Source organism: Macaca nemestrina, chromosome 9 (genome assembly GCF_043159975.1).
Source record: "Macaca nemestrina isolate mMacNem1 chromosome 9, mMacNem.hap1, whole genome shotgun sequence".
NCBI classification, from domain to species: Eukaryota; Metazoa; Chordata; class Mammalia; order Primates; family Cercopithecidae; genus Macaca; species Macaca nemestrina.
The window spans coordinates 111,028,467-111,050,929 of record NC_092133.1 but is presented as its reverse complement, the minus strand read 5'-3'; the positions used below and the strand labels follow the sequence as shown (position 1 = coordinate 111,050,929).

Here is a 22,463-nt window from a genome sequence, read left to right as displayed (position 1 = left end):
AAGATGGCTATGGCCACTGGTTGCTCACTTGATCCCTTAACTACTTAATGCTCTTGGACTAGCAGCCAATCTAATAATTATAATAAATATCGGTCCCTTCACAAGAAGAAATACTCAAAAAAGCAAATTTATACAAAAAAAGTTTAGGTTTAATCATTATTGAAAAATGTAAATTAAAGCAACATAAGATGAACTAGCAAAAACGGAAAGTTTTTTAACCCAACAAACCTATAGCAGATGGCTGCGAGAAACCAACTGGTAGCTCTGTGAACTGATACAACTTTTTAGGAAATAATTTGACAATTTATACCAAAAACCATAAAGAAAATTTCTACCCTCTAATAATCCAGTTACTCGGAATTTACCCTAAGGAAATAATTAAATACATAAAAGGTGATACACACATACACACACATTCAGTATAGTACTCCAGTATATTCACAAGAGCAAAAATGTAAATATGCTATATCCAATAACAGGAAAATCTAACTGCATCAAGTTTATGGACTATTAGTCATTACAATAATAAAATGCAGCAACATTTAGAGTTATAGAGGGCCAGGCGCAGTGGCTCACATCTGTAATCCCAGCACTTTGGGAGGCCAAGGCGGGTGGATCACGAGGTCCATCCTAGCCAACATAGTGAAACTCCGTCTCTATTAAAAATGCAAAAATTAGCTGGGCGTGGTGGCACACTCCTGTAATCCCAGCTTCTCAGGAGGCTGAGGCAGGAGAATCGCTTGGACCCCGGAGGCGGAGGTTGCAGTGAGCTGAGATCGCGCCACTGTACTCTAGCCTGGCGAAAGAGCAAGACTCTGTCTCAAAAAAAAAAAAAAAAAAAAAAAGAGTTACAAAATAATTTTGGATGTAAAGTACACAATAAGATGAGAAGAACCTGACTTTCTCAAGGCAGAAGAAAAAAAGATGCGAGGAATATAAAAAAAAATACTAATAGTTTCATATAATCTGAAGAGTTACATGCACAATACAAAAACAATGAGGGTCATTTGTTTTTTAAACTGTTAAGAGTCTTCTTTCTACTTTCTTAAATGAAAACAACTGTAGCACAGTTTAACTGTGCAGTTCTTTTTCTTGATAAATTTCCTTTAATATGAAAAAAGTTCACTGAATTCCAAGTTAACACTGAGTATTTCTTTTATAGACCTCCATCTTCAAGGGCTTACATTCCAGAATGTTATTCCCCTAGCTCAGACAGAATGCTTTAAGTTGTGCTCTGAGCACCCGAGAGAAAAGAGTTAAGAGTAACGTGAAAAGTCATCCACTTCTGCAATTGCGCTCAGCCCAGCAGGTTGTTACGCCTGAGCGTGCAGTTTTGCTTACGTATTACTTGTGACTGTATCCAAGAGACCAGCAAAATCTCAGTGTCACAAAAGTGTGAAATGCCTACCAAATTCATCTTCCAAGGCCTGCCTAAAAGGTTTAATGTGTAATAAATCCATGAGACTATAATTCTAAGCAAGTCAAATAATGTTATCAATGATTCCAAAGCTATGACAACAGACACCTGGAACATTAAAAGTTCCTGAGGAAATGCATTACTGTGATGAATGAAGCATGCAGGCAGTTTCCACACAAAGGGAATGGAACAACTATTTGTTCCATATATGGACAGATACATGTTTCTTCAGGATACAACTCAGGCTGTTTAATGATCGCTAGAGACTGCTTTGAGAAATCTGTCAACATATCATACAATTCAGACAATCACCACTAAGATGAAGTTATTAGGTAACAAAAAATGATTCCTAATATTCAAAGCCACACTACTTTAAATGTCACTGTCCTTTTCCTTCTATAAACCTTGACAAGGCAAAAATCAACCATCTGAAACCCTCATACCTCCAGAAGAGCTCCAAACCCAGAAGCAGGCAAAACAAGGCTTCAGTGTTAAAGAACAGCTGAGAGAACAAGGCCAGCAGCTGGAAACAGTTTAAAGACAGATGTCAACGATCCTGCGACTGGCAGGGCACTGGCAAGAAATAGAGAGGCACTGCCATTGGCTAGTGATGTCTGTAGAAGGCCAGGCTTTCTCTCAAGGAAACGGAAAGGCTAGAGGATGAGGCCGATTAAGAACCCAGAAGACCTACAGGACCAGGAGGTAGAGCGGAGACCACAGTTAGAAGTGGCCTGAGAGAGGCAAGCCACAGAGACCTGGACAGGAAACGAGAGGCAGAGGGCCAGGGAGCCTCGCTTTCAACGCTGCTGGTCTCTCAACGCTGCTGGTCTCTCAACGCTGCTGGTCTTCCCTTCTACCGGTAGTGGGTGCCCCCTGCACATGTGCGTGGAAGGGGAAGGAACAGGCACCCAAGTCCTATGCCACAAAGCCCCCAGGACAGCACTTTTCTAAGTTGGCCTAGGGAACAACCGCATTGGGTTTACCTGGATGCCCACCCTAGGCCTAAAATCCACAATCTCTGAGCATGGGGCCTGGACTCCAGGTGATTCTTATGCTGAGAAAAGGACCCAAAGGGGTTTCCTCCCAATGGCATTCCATATGAAACAGAGTATGAGGGCATAACAGGGAAAGATGCCTTTCAGATGCTGGCCTAATTCTAATGCTTGTCTCCTCTTCACAGTCAAAGACCTAGGAACAGTTGTCTACACTGGTCTCCATTTCCTACCTACCTTCCCTCTCCTCAAGCCAGTACCTTCACGTGTCACTTAATGAAGAAAGAGCTCTGAGAAATGCGAAGGCAATTTCATCTTTGTGCAACCATCAGAGTGCACTTACACAAACCGAGATGGTGTGGTCTCCTACACACCCAGGCTCTACAGTATAGCCTATTGCCCCTGGGCTACACAACTGTCCTGAACACTACAGGCAACTAGAATACTGCAGTAAGCATGTGTGTATCTACACTCAGCTAGACATAGAAAAACTACAGCAAAAGTATGGTACAAAAGATTTTAAAATTGATACACCGCTATTACCATTAATAGAGCTTGCAGGACTGGAAGCTGCTCTGGGTGGGTGGCTGGGTGGGTGGGTGAGTGAGTGAGTGGGGCAAGTGAGTACACTGCACAGAACACTCACTGAACAGGACATCACTGATATTACTATACACGGTACTGTGGACACAAACACACACACTACATTAGCATAGGCCTGCACAGCGGCGTGGGTCAGGATCATCAATGTCGCTGTCCTGCACCTACATATCCTGTCTCCAATGACACATGGAGCTGTCATCTCCTAAAAGGTCTCCCTCTTCGGGACTACTTCCTGAAGGACCTGGACCTGCCTGAGGCTGTTTTAACTTTTTTTATATAAGGAGAAATACTCTCTCAAATAACAACAGGCTGGTGGTGGTGGCTCACACCTGTAATCTCAGCACTTTGGGAGGCCAAGATGGGCAGATCACAAAGTCAAGAAATCGAGACCATTCTGGGCAACATGGTGAAACCCCGTCTCTACAAAAAATACAAAAATTAGCTGGGTGTGATGGCGCACACCTGTAGTCCCAGCTACTCAAGAGGCTGAGGCAGGAGGATCGCTTGAACCCAGGAGACGGATGTTACAGCGAGCCGAGATTGTGCCACTGCACTCTAGCCTGGCGACAGAGCTAGACTCCATCTTTAAAAAACACAAAAAACAATACAGTGCAGTAAATATATAAAGCAGTAACACAGCTGTTTATTATCAAGTATGATGCACTGTAATTTACATGCTATACTTTTACATGACTGGCAGTATAGTCGATTTGTTTACATCAGCATCACCACAAACATGTGAGAAATGTGTTGTACTACGACACCACATTACTAGGCAAGAGGTGTTTTTCAGCTCCGTTATAATCTTATAGGACCACTGCCGTGTATGTGGTCCATCATTGACCAAAACGTCATTATGTGGCACATAACTGTATAACTGATGTCCATACCCAACCATATATGTGAAACTACTCTTGCAAAAGAACTCTTTCCAGGCCTTACCTTACTCTGCATTCGTTCATTCAGCATTCATTCATTCATTCACATGTTTTTTGACTCACTACAATATGTACTTGAAGAAGTATTATCAGTTTACTACCAAAGAATTTACACAAAGCAACATGTAAGACTATTCACCATGCTTTAACATACTCTACTCCCTTGAACTCTACTGGTTTCCCCTGCCTTTCTGGAGGTTCCTCTTCAGGCAGCTGTGTCAGGTTTTGAGCCATATCAGGAAATACAAGACTCACTGTTTCAAGGAACTTTCAGTTCAAGGACAAAAATACAAATTATTATGATATGATGGTTTCAGTAATAAACAGGGACGCAGTGCACTGAGGACACTGAAATCTGCCTGGACAAGTTCAGAGGCGTCAGGGACATGGCAGTGTTTCAGTTAGACTTGAAGGCACACAGGAGACGGGTGTGGAGAAAAGTGGAGAGAAAATATTCCAGGCAAAAGGTCTGCACATGCAAAGCCATGCAGTCCCAAGGCGAAACTCCTTCTTAATCTTATTTCTAAGCATATGCATTTGGGCAGCTCCCTGCAACCCAAAATTGGAACTGTCTCACTTTTTCTCTCTTTATAGAAAAAAAGACTAGAAAAACGTATGTTTTTGTAGCTATATCTTGTTGGTGGAATGAGCTATTATTTTCTCCTTGTAATTTTCTATTGTAAGTATAAATTATATTATATTAAAATCTTAAAATATCAAAAAGGCCAAAGGGAATTTTGAAATATTTCTGAGACTTATGAGTTAGAAATAACAGGAACGAAGACCAAGCAGGCAGGAGGAGCTACGTTACAGAGAGCCAAATACCATCCATGCTAAAAGAGTTTGGATTCCATTCTATAAATAGGAGGGGAACCGAAAAAATTTGGGCAGGCTAGTAACACGTCTACATATACATGGCAGAAACTCAGTGGAGAAAAGGATAGGGGGCAAGACAGGAGTTGGAAGACAAATACAGAATTTACTGTAAAGGTTCAAGTGAGAGATGACAAATGTCTAAATTCAGATAACAGCAACAAACAAGAAGACAAACAATGATTAGAAGGCAGCTATGAGGGATCTGCTGTTTACTTGGAGAAGAAAGGATGGGAGAAATAAAGGAATTTAGAATAATCGTCACTTTTAAATAAAGAAGATGTAGGAGGGAGAATGGGGTTAGGGGAGAAAATGAGGTTTACTGTGAAATCTAGGAAAGATGCCTATTGGGAAGCTAGGACATGAGTATGGATCTCAGGAGATAAGTCAAGAGTTAGAGACACAGACATCAGAGTTGTCATAACCTAGGTGCTAACTGAACTTATGAACATGGATGCGATTGGGATGAAAAGAATACTTACGAAGAAAGGAGAGCTGGGGGCAAACTTGAAGAGGTGAAGACACAAGAAAGAGAAAAGGTAAGTGATGAAGCCAGACCTCCTTGGAGCAAAGAGGGATGGCATCTGGAGCCCAAGGGGATGGATCACCCTAAACAGAGACATGGTGCCTTTCTTCTAAGGCAGAGCAGGAGGTGAGAAAGCAGAGTTCATTCATGTATGACTGTTTTTTTCTGAAATAGGAAGAACAACTCCTAGGAAAAAAGGTAGGGCTTAGGGGTTGCAGAAAATTAGGAAAACACAATAGCATTACAGTGAGAGCCTGCAATGGTGAAAGCCCACCAGGTATTGGACACCCTAATTTATACAGGCATATTTGTAACACTCATTTCACTTCTATCTGCTAACATGTCTTCCCTGATGGATTCTAGGCTCCAAGAAAATAGGGCCTGGGTGTATCTTATTTATAGCTATCACAACTAGAAATACTTGGCACAAAGTCTATGCTCAAAAACTCTGCTGTTAGGCATGGTGGCTCATGCCTGCAATCTCAGCACTTTGAGCGGCTGAAGTAAGAGGACTGCCTGAGGCAGGAGTTCAAGACTAGCCTGGGTTACACAGCGAGACCCTGTCTCTCTTTTTTTTTTGGGGGGGGGGGGACAGGATCTTGCTGTGTCGCCTAGGCTGGAATGCAGCGGTGTGGTGTGATCACATCTCACTGCAGCCTCAACCTCCTGGGCTCAGGCAATCCTCCCACCTCAGCCTCCCAAGTAACTGGGACTACAGGTATGAGCCACCATGCCCAGCTAAAGATCCTGGCTCTATAAGAAAATAAATTAGCCTGGGCAACACAGCAAAACTTGGTGGGGGTGGGGACCAGGGGAGAGGGCCATGAGTCCCGGAGTGGAAGCTGCAGTAAGCTATGATCACACCACTGCACTCCAGGCTGGGCAATGGAGTGAGACCCTGTCTCAAAAGATTTTAAAAGGTAAAAATATATTTGCTGAACTATACTGAATTGTGTGACATTTTTCTCTGACATTACTCAGAAGAATGTCTCAGAATTACTTAATGTGCAGAACTTCTCTAAACAGAAAAGTGTTACTATAGATATCCAAATGACAATTTAAATTTTCAATTACTTTAAATATATAAGCCAACTTAAAGATAGATATAAAATGTCTCATGCTCATGGCTCTTATACATTATGAAACCAAAATTAACTTCCAAGTACAAACATAGACGCTGAAGTTATATTAACTGGGTTATAAGATGGTCAACCAGATAAACTAAATGTTTATTATTAACATGAAAGTACAATTTGTTTTCAATTCTTGTAGAAATGCCCAAATCTCTGAGAATACCTCCCATGGTCCCTCAGACTCCAATTTGGAATCACTAAATTTACTTCCTGGTTTGCAGGGCAGGTGCAAGAGGAAAGGTAGGGGTGGGGGGCAAAGAAGGTGCAGTGCTAACAAAAAGTTAACAAATAAGAGGAAAAAGTCAAAAGACCAGACATCACACCAGGGAGGTGAGAGGAGAGGGGACCACGGAAACAAGGAAGTGAAAAGAGCTGGAACCTAAGACAGTTAAGAATTTACAATTTCAGAGACAGGCAGTCTTGTGGGGAGGGGGGAAGCCTGTATTAAAAATACAGTACTAGGTCACTGTTTTAGCTAGGGTTCTGCCAAAGCAGAGCCTGGGACCAGAACTTGCGTGCAGGCAGTTTACTGGAAGGTGACCCCAGGAAAAGAGAGAGACACTTTGAACATGGTGAACCAAGAAAAAGAGAAAAAGCCAATACAAAGATACTATCTTTAACATACTGAGTACCTGAGGACTTGATCTTGTGGAAAACTTTTGAGAAGTACTTAGAAAGTCTGTCCAATGAAAGTCAACAGGGAAATGTATCAACTCCAGTTGCACAGGTAAGGTCGCCTCAAGGGGCATTAACTCCCCTAACACTTCTAAGAACTACAGTGCACGTGCCCAGGGACAGAGAAGAGGGAACAGACAACAAGGAACAGACAACAAAGCTGGTTAGAGGAGTCACAGGGTTAAGCAAAAGAGAGGCACCTGAAGCAGCATGCAGTCAGCCAGGAGTGAGCCACAGACTGTTCCCAGCAGCACCAGCTGGAATCAGAGCGGAAGCCAAGAGGATGAAAGACACACGAGGTTTCCAGTACAGTGGCCAATGGCCACTAAAGTTGAGAGACAAGAAAACTGCTAGACCAGAGTTCAGGGAAGGCCTGGGAGCCACAGTCCCCACTCACTAGCACTGCTGCCAGCCAGCTGGGCCTGGGCTGCAGAGCAGGTAAGCTCGAAAGCTGGGCCAAAGCCCTTGTGTGGGCGCGGTGTGGACCTTGGTCTGTAAGGGGGCGTCCACGTGGCAGCAGCCCTGATCATGGGGGCCCTGGGCTCAGGCAACAGCACTAGTTGTCAAACACTGTGAAGCACCTCTCCAGTGGAGACCTGCTCCGGGACAGCATGCTGCGGGGCACAGAAATTGATGTGTTAGCTAATGCTTTCATTGACCAAAGGAAACTCATCCCAGATGATGTCATGATTCGGCTGGCCCTACATGAGCTGAAAAATCTCACCTAGTATAGCTAGCTGTTGGAAGGTTTTCCAAGGGCACTTCCACAGGCAGAAGCCCTAGATAGAGCTTCTTAGACAGACACAGTGATTAGCCCAAATGTGCCCTTTGAGGTCATTAAACAATGCCTTACTGCTCACTAGATTCATCCTGCCAGTGGCCGAGTCTACAACATTGAATTCAACCTTCCCAAAACTGTGGGCACTGATGATGTGACTGGGGATCCTCTCACTCAGTGTGAGGATGATAAACCGGAGATGGTTATCAAAAGACTAAAGGCTTATGAAGCCCAAACAAAGCCAGTCCTGGAATATTACCTAGCTCTTCTGCAAACTAAAGTTCCACAAAGAAGCCAGAAAGCTGCCATTACTTCATGAGGAGAAATGCATGTAACTAGCAAGATGAGGAAACCTCCTAGTCCTTGCATTTAAAAACTCCTTTTCCTAAGACTTCCAGTATGTATGAATTCTTTGAAAATTATATTACTCTTATTTCTACTGATTTTATTCTGGATACTGAGGATGTGCCAAACGAGTCAGATACTAAGATTAATCTTTTGAAATCATCTAGCGTGTTTTATCCAGTTACCTGCAAAACCATCAGAGATGTCTAAACTTTTAAAACACATTAGAGTAAAATTAAAAGAACAATTGGTAGTAATCTAACTTTTTGTTCATTAAGAATAAGTGGTTGATAAAATGTCCATATATTTTGGAAAAGTTTTAAAAAGTTCCATGTCATTTGGGGAAAATATCTCATCAGAAATTTCTGCATAGATTAATGCCAAAAAAGACATTTCTAGCATTGTGGAACATAGTGATACTACATAAAATTCCAGAAAAAAAGCAACTGGATTTACAGATTTGTTGTAAGATACAAATTCACTGCTGCCTTTACACTAATAAATGTATAAGCTAACCATACATATATGCTGTATTTATTTTGTTAAACATACTTTCAATTTACTCAGAATTTTCAATTTGCTATAAAAATGTATCAATTAACATACAGAAAAATATTACTTTAAGATGACTTTTCTTTTGAAAATACATATGTATTGAGGGTTATAATTTTTGTGAGAAATTGACATTATAAGTTCCTGGATAAGCATCAAAGTTGAATGAATTTTCAACAAAATATAATTGAAATCTATGTTTTCAGATGTCACTCGGGTTAAGAAATGTACTTTAGGATCTACCTGCCAGTTTCTCTTTTTTATCCAAATATATGATCTGCCCTGATAAATAACAAGTTATTATACCCCTCCTCCCAAAAATAAAAGAGAAAACCTATGGGATTACGTAAAGTAAGCATACTTTGTCGTTAGTAAACAGATCAGGCATGCCTGGGGAATGTTCCCTTGGCATAAATAGCAGTCAATCACAATTAGTAAACAAGGTGTGCCAATAAAAAGAATTTACATGATAGGTTAACAAAGACCAAAAAAGTGAGTTTTCTGAAGGAGTTCTTCGTTCCTGATCAAAGAAATTGATACCTGCTAACATTCACTGCCACCTTATCTTAAGGGGAAAGAACTCTACTGGTTTCATCTGAGCAGGCATTTAAAAACTGGAATCTAAAGTGATTGCTCAGTGGGGCAACAAGGATGGCTGCTGATGTACTGTGACCTGGTAGGAGAAGTGGGGCATATGAGAGAAGGAGGAAAAACCCAACTCTGTCTTCCACAGCATATTTGCTCTTACTTTACTTGGTGCGAAAGCAAATGAAACAAGTCCTTGTATAGCTGTTATTAATTGCCTTTAAAAATCTATCCTGTTTTTCTCCAGATACTTAAAACACAAGTGCCAGTAAGTGGTTCTCACGTATTTTTTAGGGGGGGAAATTTATTTTCCTTTTCTGCAGATATTTCAAAAAATTCATCAACCTTTCAAGACGAACCAATGTTTTTTAAAAGAATTATAGTAAAGACTTTTTTTTTTTTTAAAGACAGTTTCACTTCTTGGTCGCCCAGGCTGGAGTGCGGTGGTGTGATCTTGGCTCACTGCAACCTCTGCCTCCTGGGTTCAAGCAATTCTCCTGCCTCAGCCTCCGAGTAGCTGTGATTACAGGCGTGTGCCACCACGGCTGGCTAACTTTTGTATTTTTAGTAGAGAAGGGGTTTTGTTATGTTGGCCAGGCTGGTCTCAAACTCCTGACCTCAAGCAATCCACCCACCTCTGCCTCCCAAAGTGCTGGGATTACAGTCATGAGGCACCGTGCCCGGCCCACTTCATTTTTTAAAGAACTTTTTATAATGCCTCATCTGAATGTTAATGTTAGGTGCTTTATAAAAAGGTTGTGGGTTATCATAACTTATGGGTTATCACTAGGTTATCAGGCATACATTAGTCTTTAGCTGAATAAACTGAAATTTCATTAAATAAAAAAAAGGAAGAAAACTGCTTGACCAAGGTATGAGAAGTATCATCTGCATGAACTCTTGAAGCCCTCAAATCATGGCAAGAACTGGGGAGGAAAGAAAGACTAAGCCAGGTGATTCACATATAGCCGTGTGTGTGTGTGTGTGTGTGTGTGTGTGTATGTGTATGTGTACACACACACACATATGTATGTTAAAACATATATAATAATCTTCATTTAAAAGGTTTCCTGTTTGGGGCATATGTAGCTTTTATACATCTACTAATGATATGTATGGTTGACTTGCCTTAAAAATTGTCATCTTCTAGAAATTTCTCCATGTTTTCTGTATCTAGCGCAACGTCTTAATATTTAATAAATGAAGAAATGATAAAAACAACTGGAGATACATTGAGGTATCAAAAAATAAAACACTGAACTTCACGACAGCAGACATTTGTGGCATCTACCATCGTACAACATTGTGTAGTGCAGAGTTATACTGGCAAATTAATCTGTGTCTCAGTTTTCTCACCTTTAAAATGGGGACAGTAGTATTTACCTTGTAGGGGTTTTGTGAAATTTAAATAAGTCGATAAGCATAAAACATTTAAAACAATGTCTGGCCAATTTTAAGTACCTGGGTGTTACTTGTTATGATTATTACCAAATGTTATAGGAGGCGCTCAATAACAACGTAATTGAATAAAGAAGTAACCACGGTTGAATGCTTTGCTTTTTTCAATTGTAATTATAACCAGAAAACTGACTGGATCCACTTTAGGGAAGACACAAGATATGAAAGAAAGGATAAAGTTTGAAAGTTAGAAGTAACACAACTACAGAAAATAGATTAATGTGGATTGTTATAGCCATTCATACACTGACATCCTCAACGTCAAAACCTTTTTGTACTCTTTACAGATTCCACATCCAAGTAGAATTCTATTTCATGTGCTTTCTAACAATCCGATTCCTGACAAATGTGTTCATAAAGTAATAAAAGCAGCAAAACCTTAAATGTTTTATACTAACATAGACAAAATACAAATACTCTGAACACTAATATCACAGAAACCCTTAAAAAAAAGATTGAAGGGAGGTAATAACATACCTAATACGAATAGAAATAAGGAGGAACCTTTGAGGTTTGCTATGCTTTGAACGTGTCCCCAAGGTTCACATGTTGGAAACTTAATCCCTGAAGCAACAGTGATGAGAAGTGGGACCTTTAAGACGTGAGTAGGTCACGAGGGCTCTGCTCTGCCACATGAATGGATTAATGCTATTACCAGAGGAGTGGGGAATGGGTTCCAGATAGAAGACTGAGTTTGGCCTCCTCCTCATCTCTCGCTCTCTTGCCCTTCCGCCTTCTACCATGGGATGATACAGCAGGAAGACACGAGATACCAACACCTTGATAATGGACTTCCCAGTCCCCAGAACCTTGACATAAATTACCCAGTCTGTGGCATTCTGTTATAGCACCACAAAGACTAAGACGAGGTTCTTACATCACGAGAAAGGAAACCCCCCTGAAAGGACTAGAATACGAATTCTGTTTCATTAATCAAACACAACTAGCAATATGATTCTGTTCAGGGACTGCTGCTCACTTTGGATTACTGAAAAAAAAAAAAAAAAAAAAGACTGATTTCTCAATTGAGAGGGCCAGACTAGGTACAGGCAAGAAGAGTAGAATACACTAAGTTTTGATGATTTAAAGTAATTTGTAACAAAAAGTTATTTCATTTAGAACTTTGAAAAATTAGAATTTTATTTCAGCACCTTCAAATGGATATGATAATAATAATAAAATAATAGCATCTATCTCCTCCAGGTAACTCTATGAGGTGGAGAATAATAGTGTCTTTGTTTTACAGATGAGGAAACAAAAGCACAGCAAGATTAAACAACTTGCAATAGTGGAATCAAAAGTTGCACAGGTGGAATTGAAACCTGACCATCTGTATCCAGAAGCTATGACCTGACTTCATTAACCTATAATTTTTTGAAAGCCTACTTAATCACTACTTTAAAATAAAGAACATCTTTCTAGTGTTAGAACTGACTCAGAGCACAGAAATGGAAAGGGCTTATAATGTTCTATGAGTTTATTTCTTGGGCATTTGAACTTAATAGAAGCCAAGAAAAGTTATTTTAATTGCCATATTTCATAAGTACAGACAAAGGTTTTGTGTCTTGTTCCTATAAAAGCATTTCACCTTAAGGTCATTTTCTACCATATGCAATTTTATCTAAGGGGTCATAATTCATTCCCTGAACAATAAACAATCTTAAACACCATCCACAAATAATCTCATTTTAGTGCTTAACCGAAATATATGCAATTGTTTCTATTGTCAAAAATAGTGCATAATTGTTTTAATCTTCACTGTAAACAAATCTTTATCCATAAAAGTATGGTTTTAAATCATGTTCAAACTTTTAAATACACACTCATTATTTATTAACTGTTTTAAACAATTTTACAAATAATTCATTCGGCATTTCCTTTTAAATTTACAGATACAATGTTTAGAAACTTTATATGGACTATATTTGTAGAAATTAAACACTTACACTTTAGAAAGAAATTACCTTAAAAAATGTAACAAGTTCATTTCAGAGTTGAAAAATAAGCCACCTAAACACCAACTCAAATAAAAAGAATACACAAAGGATTTCACAAAATCTCAAATCTTTTCACCTTAACAGTAGAAAAGATTCTGATACCTATAGAGGTATATCATAAATGTCCTCTAAAAATTATAATAAAGTTGGATTCATCCCAAGTCTGTTCTACCATCATTATTTTCTGTATCTGCTTTTAAAAGGGGGGAAAATAGGTCAATAACAGATTTTAGCATTTAAAAATCAATCTACTCCAGAAAAAGAACACAGAGCCAAATTGAAAGACATGAGGTTCCTTCCACTTATCCCACATAGAGAGTAATAAAAACGGGAAAAACATGAATGGAAGAAACTGAGAAATCTTTCTGAATTCTGTACCATCTGAGAGGGTGACATGTGGAGAAAAGTTCCTCCCATGGAAAGGGCACCTTTCCCCTTACCGAAAGAACAATTAAAACTCAACATTTTTTTTCTTCCATTGGCAGGAAGAGGTGTGTTGGTGACTACAGAGGTGTTTATGGCCCAAGTATTAATAAGCTAGCATTAATGATTAACAAAACTTAGCAGAAAGAATAGAGAAGAAAAAAATAGGAGACATGAAAGAGAAGAGGCTAAGGAATCCCAGACAAAGATGTAACACCACATTTGAAGTCCTCTTCTCCTCTCCTTGACAAATAGAAAAGTAGTCTGAATTAGAAAACTGTCTAAACTGCACTACTCCCACCCAGAAGAAAAATGGCTTTTTAAAGAGCACTAACCCCTTCTCACATAATGATGTCAGCTTGGGCTAAGAAGCTCTAACAACAAAGGTTTGGCTGCTCCAAAGCTATAGGTTCACAAAACAATTTGAAATCTGAGAACAGCTCACAACAGGGCTAGATACCTCATGAAAATTATACAACAACAGATTGAAGATAAAATTCATCACTAGTGACTTTACCTACCTTCTCCAGGAAAATGAAATACGAAGATCTTTAGCAACACCCAACCTACAAGTGCAACGGAAAGACAAAATAATGGATGTAGTACGCTTTGGCAAACAAAATGCCTAAAAGACAGTATATTGGGGATAAGGGGAGGTAAAGCCTGGAAACTTAACACCCAGGAAAGACTTCTACAGAACAAAAAGTGAAAGGGAGTCAGTGAAGAATCTTCTCTAAAAATAAGAGAAAATCTAGAACTCATTATGCTCTTCAAGAAAGTCAGAAAATCTCAAACAGATCTTGACAGTGATCAAAAAGTAAAACCACAAAAAGTAAAAGGAAGAAAATTTAGGCTGGAATCCTCTACAGAACTCCTAAACATGAAGAACAGAATCAACATAACAGGAAAATCACACAAAACTCAAATAATTCAAGCCAATTAGAAATGTCATCTAATGGTGATCTCATAAACAGACAACTGGTATAGCACCACCACCAGCCCCTCCCTGCCCTGAAAAAAAAAAAAAAAAAAGCTTTATGTGAGAAATGGGAAAAAAATGAAGCATTTAATTCAAATGGGGGTAAAGGGGCACAAAATTAACTCAAGACTTCAGAGGATGAACTTAAAATAAAAGCAGAAAAATACACTTTAAACAAAGCTATTAAGCCATAATATGAAGGGCTGATCTAAAATGAGCAAAAAACCTGTCTGAACTTAATTCTTCCCAGCTCCTCCTTCCACTCAAAAGGTAAGACATTATTACCTAGCAATTGATTGTTTTTCAAACCAGCTTAGTATTCTGTTCCTTCTTTTCAGTCTCTATGTCTGCGGACTTTTTTGCCTTTCCCTGTGAGGAGGAAAGAAGTTGGAAACGGTTTTGGTTGAGAAAGTTTACTCTGGGGCAAGTTTACAAAGATAATTGTGAGTGGAGCTAGCAAAAGAACCATCATGATCAATGATATCAATAAGCACCTGACAGCAAGACTTATTCCCCGTAATTTCAATTAAGGAGAATTATGTTCTCAAACTGCATAATTATATCCCCTTTTTAAGCAGATCATTCCAAAATGCTTCCTTGATTAAAACTAATTTTAACCACATCTTTTGTCACATCTTCCTCTCCATCCTGTCTGTGGTGGAGTGCATACAGTATTTTAAATATATGATAAATGTTTTAAAACCATGATAAACATAGGAAGAAAAGAGTTTCTCAATTTACTCATCAGTAAGCTGTAAATAGTATCTACCATAGAATTGTTGGAAAGATAAAATATGATCATTATATGAAAGCTTTTATCAGCAAATACCTTTCTAAGTGATCAACAGCTCATAATTTACTTGATTACCAAATTTGCTTCTTGTTCTCCAACTCATTAATCGTGGCCTTCTAAAACAAGAACCTCAGTGACTCTTTAACAAATGTTTCTCAATCTTTTTAATCCATGCTTCTTTAATAAGCATAAATCTTACTCCCTATTATACTTTTTGTAACATTTTTCTAATATAACCTTATACTACCAAATATGCTTTTTCAAACTCCAATTTCCTCCTCCAATAATCAAACATGACCCCGTACCACCCCTTTAAAAGAAGCACTGAAATCATATGAAGAAAATCATACATAAACCATAAAATACTGTGCATAGGGGAAGAATAATCTACTATTCCTAACTTCATAAATTATGAAAGCTTAAGTTATTTACATATTCATTCAATAAACATTTATACAGAAAAATGTGACTTCCATACTTCAAATGGTACATACCTAATTTTGTATGTAAATATTTTCCTCATCACTCCACTGAAACTACTCCCTACACAAAACAGAATGCTGATTTTTCTTCTTCCTTTCCGCCTACACAAAACAGAATGCTGATTTTTCTTCTTCCTTTCCGCCTTTATTGCCTCTTCATCTCCTCACCAATCACAATCAACTTAATTACTCCTTCTTTGTGGTTCCAAAATAGCCTTGATAGTGGCCAGCACAGTGAATGACAAACCTTCAGTGATGCTCAATAATATAGTGTTATTTCTGTTCAAACTTCTATTATAACTAATTTTATTCATGTCTGTATCTCTCATCAGGCTAGTGTTGGAGGGCAAGAATCCAGGCTTTCATTTTAAAATATAGCCTTCATATATCATTGTGATACATATATGATATTATACATAACTCCTAATAAGTAACAAAGTGGCCAAGTACTATCTGTGAAATTAGACTGGATTCTTCCTATGCTGTCCCTTGAAAGTGCCACCCATCTGTCATCCAACCTTCACTCATACCATTCCAAGCTCAGGCCTCATCTCCTACACAACGTGTTCCGAAACCACACAAGACAATGCTGAGATTTTTCTAACGCTGTTAGGGAATATTTTATGGTACAGTACATTGTATAAAACACTCTTTGGTATTTATGTTTTCCTGAACCGAACACAACTTGTTCCAACTAGACAACAGACTCAACATCAAAGACCATGCCGACTTCTTGATTCATGCCCAATGAGTAAAGCATTTTTCAGGTAACTGGTACTCAATGTACTGATAGAATAAAATGTAATGTACAGCCGAGCTACATCCTGATGCAGAGCTGTTGTGACAGATGTTGTGACAGATGTTGCTGGTCAGCGCTGGCAGGCATCCTTAAAGGAGTAAGTGGCACGGCGCCTACACTCTCTGGTGATACAAAAAAAAAAAAAGAAAGGTTGCTCATGGGGTGAGAGAACTGCATTCTACTTACATCAGGCAGCAGCTATTCTCCAACTCCTGGAACAAGAGAACGACAGAAACATGCAGACTGCTTTATAGGGTAGATGTGGAAACCAATGCCCTGGAAGTATAGTACTCTGACAAAGGTCACACAGAAATTCAGTGGCAGACCCTGCACTGACACCCAGGTTTCCTGCCTCCCAATCGAGAAGCCTTTACTACATCAAACTGCTTCTCTGATCAGGTACCTGAAAATAAATTACCACAAAGGGATGTGACCAATGAAGTCTTTTTGTCTTTAACTCAAACATGCCAATCACTGGAAAAACCCAGAAATACCTTTGTCACTCACAAAAATGTCACTCAAAGGAATTAGAAGTTCAGAGAAGAAACTGGGGAAGGTAAATGCTTTTCTGGATTCCTCTTCCTCTACCCACCTTGACTGTTCCCAGGTCCTCCTTCAGCCCGTTTCTCACTCCACACCCTCCTTTGGTGTTTGCATGCACAGCCTATAGCTTCAACCAGTACTTAATAGACTGAGAATTTCCAAATTGAAATCTCTCAGTTTTTTTTTTTTTTTTTTTTTTAGCTCTTACCCTGTGTATTCAACTGCAATTTAGACATCTCCACCTATGTCCCCGGTCACCTTAAAAAAATAAAATTCAGCCTCATAAGGTCATCATTTCCCCTCTGCTCCAGCCAACCAGCAGCCCCGGCTTGTGGTCACCCTCTCACCTCAGTGAACAGCACCTCCTAGCCAGAAACCAGTGTCACATTGGGTTTCTTTCATTTCTCTTATCAAGTCTTTTCAATTCTCCCTCCTAAATATACTAGTTCTTGAACTCCACTCAAATCATCCTCCATATAGGGGATCTGCAAAGGTTTCTGACCACTCACCTTTATCACTAAAAAAATTCTAAGCATACATGTACCCAAAATACATGTAATTTATAAATTCAAATACGTGTAAGATATAAATCATAATCAAAATTTTAAACTTTGAAGTGATGAGATCAACAAACATAATAGTAGACCTAAAATTTTCTTCCCATACTTCAGTGAGTCTTTTTACGCACCCCTGGAGATCAGGAACCTGCACTTTGAAATTATATACAATGAGACTGGTCCTACAAGAAATACATACATATATATGCTTGTGTGTATGTGTGTTTATATACATATGTATATGTACTGGAGGCAGCTTTTCTCATGCACACACACGTTTCATAAGGTGATATGCACATGTTTAAGCATATTGCTAAATATAGTTAACTCTACTTTCTAAAGTCACAAATCAAACGGCAAGTTTAAAGTCAGTTGACCTCTAAACACTCACAGCCACTTTTAAAGCAGTAACACATGTATAAAGTATAGTTTGGATCCTTTTGTACACAGCTCCTGAAAGAGAGAAATTTTTTTTCACCTACCGACAGACATATTGGAAGGGTGCTAATATTCTGACTTTTACGCACTGTACCCCCTTTAACCTGGGTACATACCATAATATTCTTTCAGTTTTCCACAGCTATAGATACCCCTAGCATGACACTTCAGGATTCAGAAGACGAATGTACCTTTCTGTATCTTAACCTCTCTACTCCACACTTCCCACCTCTGAAAAAACAACCAGCCAAATTCTCAGAACCTAAAACCAAGTCAGAGTAAACACTGCTAATACAATACAGACACTTACATATTTACCTGGCATAATCTCTAGGATTCCACCCACAACCTAACAGATCCTAACTCTCTCATAGAGTGAGAAAATCTGCTAAAATCTGACAGAAGTCCAAATGAATCCTTTCAGATATATGTAGCTTGTTACATACTCAGAAAGTTAAGTTCTCGGAACTTGAAAGCTCTCTGAAACTTTTACAAGATGTTTCAGCTTATCACACTAGCAGCATGGTTAAGGGCAAACCAGAGCAGCTACAGAATATTAATGAATATTTTTTTCGGACAGAACACTGTACTACTCCCTGCTGTAAGCCACAACTTACTTATCAAGAAGTCAAACAATAAAGACATTAAAATCAGTGGCAAGCACTCTTAGAAAAACTGGCACCATGTTGTTTGACCACTTTTCATTATTATAGTATGACCATTTGTCCCCAGTGTCACTCCCAGAGTTAGGAAGAACACCAATGTAGAACTACATTTTCATTCGTGATGGTAATTTGGGGCTGATTTAAATTAAATTATACTGACCAGAAAGCTAAGAAGAAAGCTGCCTAATTGTTAAAATTACTAAATGCAGTGACTTTCAGAATTGTTGATTCCATGCATTTCATGTACAGAATGTTGAAGGTATTCAAAAATAACTTTAATACAGAACTTTACATTGTTAGGAAAATCACATAAAATTGTAGGTCTAGGTCTGAAGTCAACATAGATGAGTTAAACAGTCTATTTGCTTCCTTTTTACAGAATTAAACTATTAACCACATTCTTTGTCCTTTTAGCTAGTATTCTAATAACATCTTCCACCTTCATACTCAATTTTGGGGTAAGTAAAATGGCTTTCCCCCCAAATGCCTGTAATCAAAATACCAATGTTTTTTATTTAACACTTCACCATCTTCAGTCACTTATATAATATTGATCAATGAGCCAACATTATTTAAAAATATGAGAATTACAGTGAGACTCTAAGTCCTGACCCCTCTGGGCCTTGATGTCCACAAATGAACAGGTAACTGCCAACTAAAGTTCCTTAATCATTTCTAAAAGTGGCCTATTGTATACCCTATCGTAAAGGGCATATGTGGTTTAAGAAAGATGTCTAAATTCCTCTAGAACGTTATTTTTGTAGCATCAGAAGTACAATAAGAAAAATAATAATAACCTAAGGGCCAGGCTCAGGGGGCTCAAGTCTGTAATCCCAACACTTTGGGAGCTCTAGGAGAGAGGACTGCTTGAGCCTAGGAGTTTGAGGCCAGCCTGGGCAGCATAGTGAAATCCTGTCTCTACAAAAAATTAAAAAATTAGCCGGGCATGGTGGCAGGCGCCTGTCGTTCCAGCTACTCAGGTGGCTGAGGTGGAAAAATAACTTAAGCACGAGAGGCTGAGGCTGCAGTGAGCTGTGATAGCTCCTCTGCACTCCAGCCTGGGCGACAGAGACCCTGTCTCAAAACAAAACAAAATAACCTAGCAATTCTATCCACCTGTTATCCATGTGGCATGTTGGCCCAAAGAAACCTTACTAATGATGTTACCAATTACCTTCCGAGAAATCTTTTTACTATAAAAGAAGGGCTGAAAAGCAGTCAACAGTCATTGAGCATCTACTCTCAAGCTAAGTGTTTTACATTTTGCATTTGATTTTCACGACTATAGTTAGGAAGGTTACTTTTGGTTTAAACGTAGGCTCTGGAGCTAGACCCCATGCCTTCTCCAGGAGCTCCCGATGACCATATGCAACTTACTTTTTGCTCCCTGTGCCTCCGTTTCTTCACTCGGAAAATGGAAATAGAAACAGTAGCAATCTCATTAGAGCAGTTCCAGAATTAAATAATACACACGAAATGCCTAGAGCTAAACCTGGCCCTCGCTGTCATTGTTATAAAAATGAATTATTAGTGTAGGTAGTATTGTTCCTATTTCACAGATGAGGAAACGGAAGCTTAGAGAATGCAACTTACTAATGATCATACCAATGAGTGCAAAGCTTTGGACTTAAAAGCACGAATTTGATTAAATGAAAGTTACTTAGAGAGTGGGAGTCTCATAAATCCAATTTATGAAGCCTAAGAAATGACACGCGGTAAAAATGATACTAGACACAGGACGGGCTCTCAGGCTCGCGGACCGGGTCTGAGCGCAAAGTGGCCGTGGCCCTGTGTCCTGGTCCCGGGGTGCCCGGCAGGGGCCGGCGACTCTTGACTTCCCGGCATTCGCGTTTATAAACAGTGAACTGCACTGCCGCCGCCGCGCCCCCGGTCCCCAGCGGCTCCGCGAGGCCACTTTCTATCCCGGCTCCAGTCGGAGAAGACCAGTCCCAACAGCGGGCGCCGACGGCCGGCTCGACGCTGCTCCAAAAACAGCAGCCAGCGAGGGAGCGAGAGACAAAGGCGCAGGACCAGTCCAGGGGCGCGCTGAGTCCTAAACGCCGAGCCCCGGGTGGCCTCGCTGGCTCCCACCTGCGCTTGCCCAGCCTGGCGGGAGACCGCAGGTGTCAGGAGCCGCTCAGGCCCGGTCCTCCGCAGCTCCAGCAAGCCCCGACGTGACAGCGCCCAGGCCCGCGACCCTAGCGCTCGGAACGCGGCTGGGCCGACTCGGCGCCCGGACGCTGCCAGCGCCTGGGACCCGAGGGGGGTGGCGGTGTGCGGACTTCCTCCCGGACTAGCCTGGAATCCCGCCCCAGCCCCCACCGGCCCGCGGCCGCCCCCGCCCCCGCCCCCACGCCTGGCACAAAGGTCCCGGCGCGGCCCGGGCCGGCGGCTGTTAAGTGCTGTCGCGCACAGCAGACCCGAGGCCGCGGCCCGCACCCCCACACCCGAGGCCCGCCGGCGCCTACCTTCTCCGCGCGGCGTCCGGGCCCTGGCGCGGTGGGCTCCGGCCTGCTGTTCCGCGACTCCCGCTCGGCCTCTCCTGCGGGCTGGCGGGGCCTCCCGAGTCTCGGGCGCGGCGGGTGGCGGCGGCTCCTCCTCCTCAGGGGCAGGAGGAGGGGACTCGGCGGCCCAGAGCCGCCCCCCGGCAGGAAACCAGCCGCGGCCCCGCCTCCTCTGCGCGTCTGATCCCGCTCCCGAGGCCGCCACCGCCCTCTCCCTCCGGAAACGCATTCCTCTCCCGCCGCGTCAGCCCGGCCCCGGGGCGAGGAGGAGGCGCAGGAGGAGGCAGGAAGCGCGACCGGGACAAAGGAACCGGCCCGCTCGGGAGCGCGCCTGAGGGAGGCCGTGGAGGGCAGGGCCGGGACTCCGCGGAGGGCAGGGCCGGGACTCCGCTGAGACAGTCGCCATGCCTCAGTTTCCTCCTCTGTGAAGGGCGGGAGGGGTCGGTTGCGCCCTAAAGCCCCGCGCGTTCCTGGTGTAGCCTGCTGGGCCCGTGTTCTTTAAGTTCCGCGTCCTCGGATCCGCGTGTCCGACCCTCCCTCCCGTTTGTCCACTGATGTCCCGTTTAGAGCCCGGGAGGTCCTGCATCCCGGAAGCCCCCTCAGTCCCGAGGCAAATCGGTACCATGAACCCCCCATACCCTGCAGGACTCCATGGGGCCAAAAACCACGTGGTCATTCTGGAAGGGAACTGGCTAAGCCAGGACTGCTTTTCTGGAGTGATAATGTGCTAGCGTGTGTCTAAGAGAAAGGTGAAGACTTGGGAAACCCGTGGATGCCACGAAGGGTGGTGGGACTGGGGAACGTTTTAGAAAACCTGGTGAGTTGGGTCCTGCTTTTGATAGATTTATCTGGAGGTCCCTTTATGGGGAACAGGGATGAGAAGGAAAAGTTTCTTCCTACGGAGTAGAGTTTCTGTTTCAAACCTCTTTAAAAAAGAAGAAAAAAAAAAGGAGATGGGGGCTGGAAACAGAACGTTTGAAAGAGAAGGAAACATTCATTATGAGAATGGCTGGGCGCATGTCGATTCGATGATTGAAGTTCGTACCAACCAACATCATACTGAAACCCAGTAATTTCAGTATACGCTGCTGGCAAGCTGCTATCCTGGTAGCAGAAAATGTTGTAGGTTCCACTTGGTGAGCTGCAGCACCCTGTTGGGAAAAGAGCTCAAAAATTACCAGATTTATGAAACTGAGAAGAATCTTGCAGGAGATGAGGGGCTGGAACGCCCATTTGGCTGCTGCCAATCTAAAATATAAGAGAAAATGAGGCGATCACATCTAAGAAAATTTGCACATTACTTACCAGCAAAATCAAAACTATTGGTTAGCCAATGTCTGCAGACCTCTAGGAAATAAGCACTATTTTTCCCGCTTAATGGATGTTCAAGCTTAAGAGGCTAAATGAT

The 22,463-nt window shown here is 41.3% G+C and overlaps 1 protein-coding gene across 5 annotated transcripts in view; it reads right to left on the bottom strand.

The window, feature by feature from the left end:
• LOC105479922 (integrin subunit beta 1) overlaps window positions 1–21,169 on the bottom strand; it is a 59,423-nt gene extending 38,254 nt beyond the window's left edge. For 2 of the 5 annotated variants that reach the window (XM_071070247.1, XM_011738255.3), the window contains exon 1: window positions 21,020–21,169. The gene's annotated coding sequence lies outside the window, so the exon portion shown is untranslated. Of the gene's footprint in view, window positions 1–14,559; window positions 14,644–21,019 lie in introns of all 5 variants that reach the window. The other 3 variants (XM_071070246.1, XM_011738251.3, XM_071070245.1) reach the window with 2 other exon arrangements.
• Window positions 21,170–22,463: the final 1,294 nt, after the last annotated feature.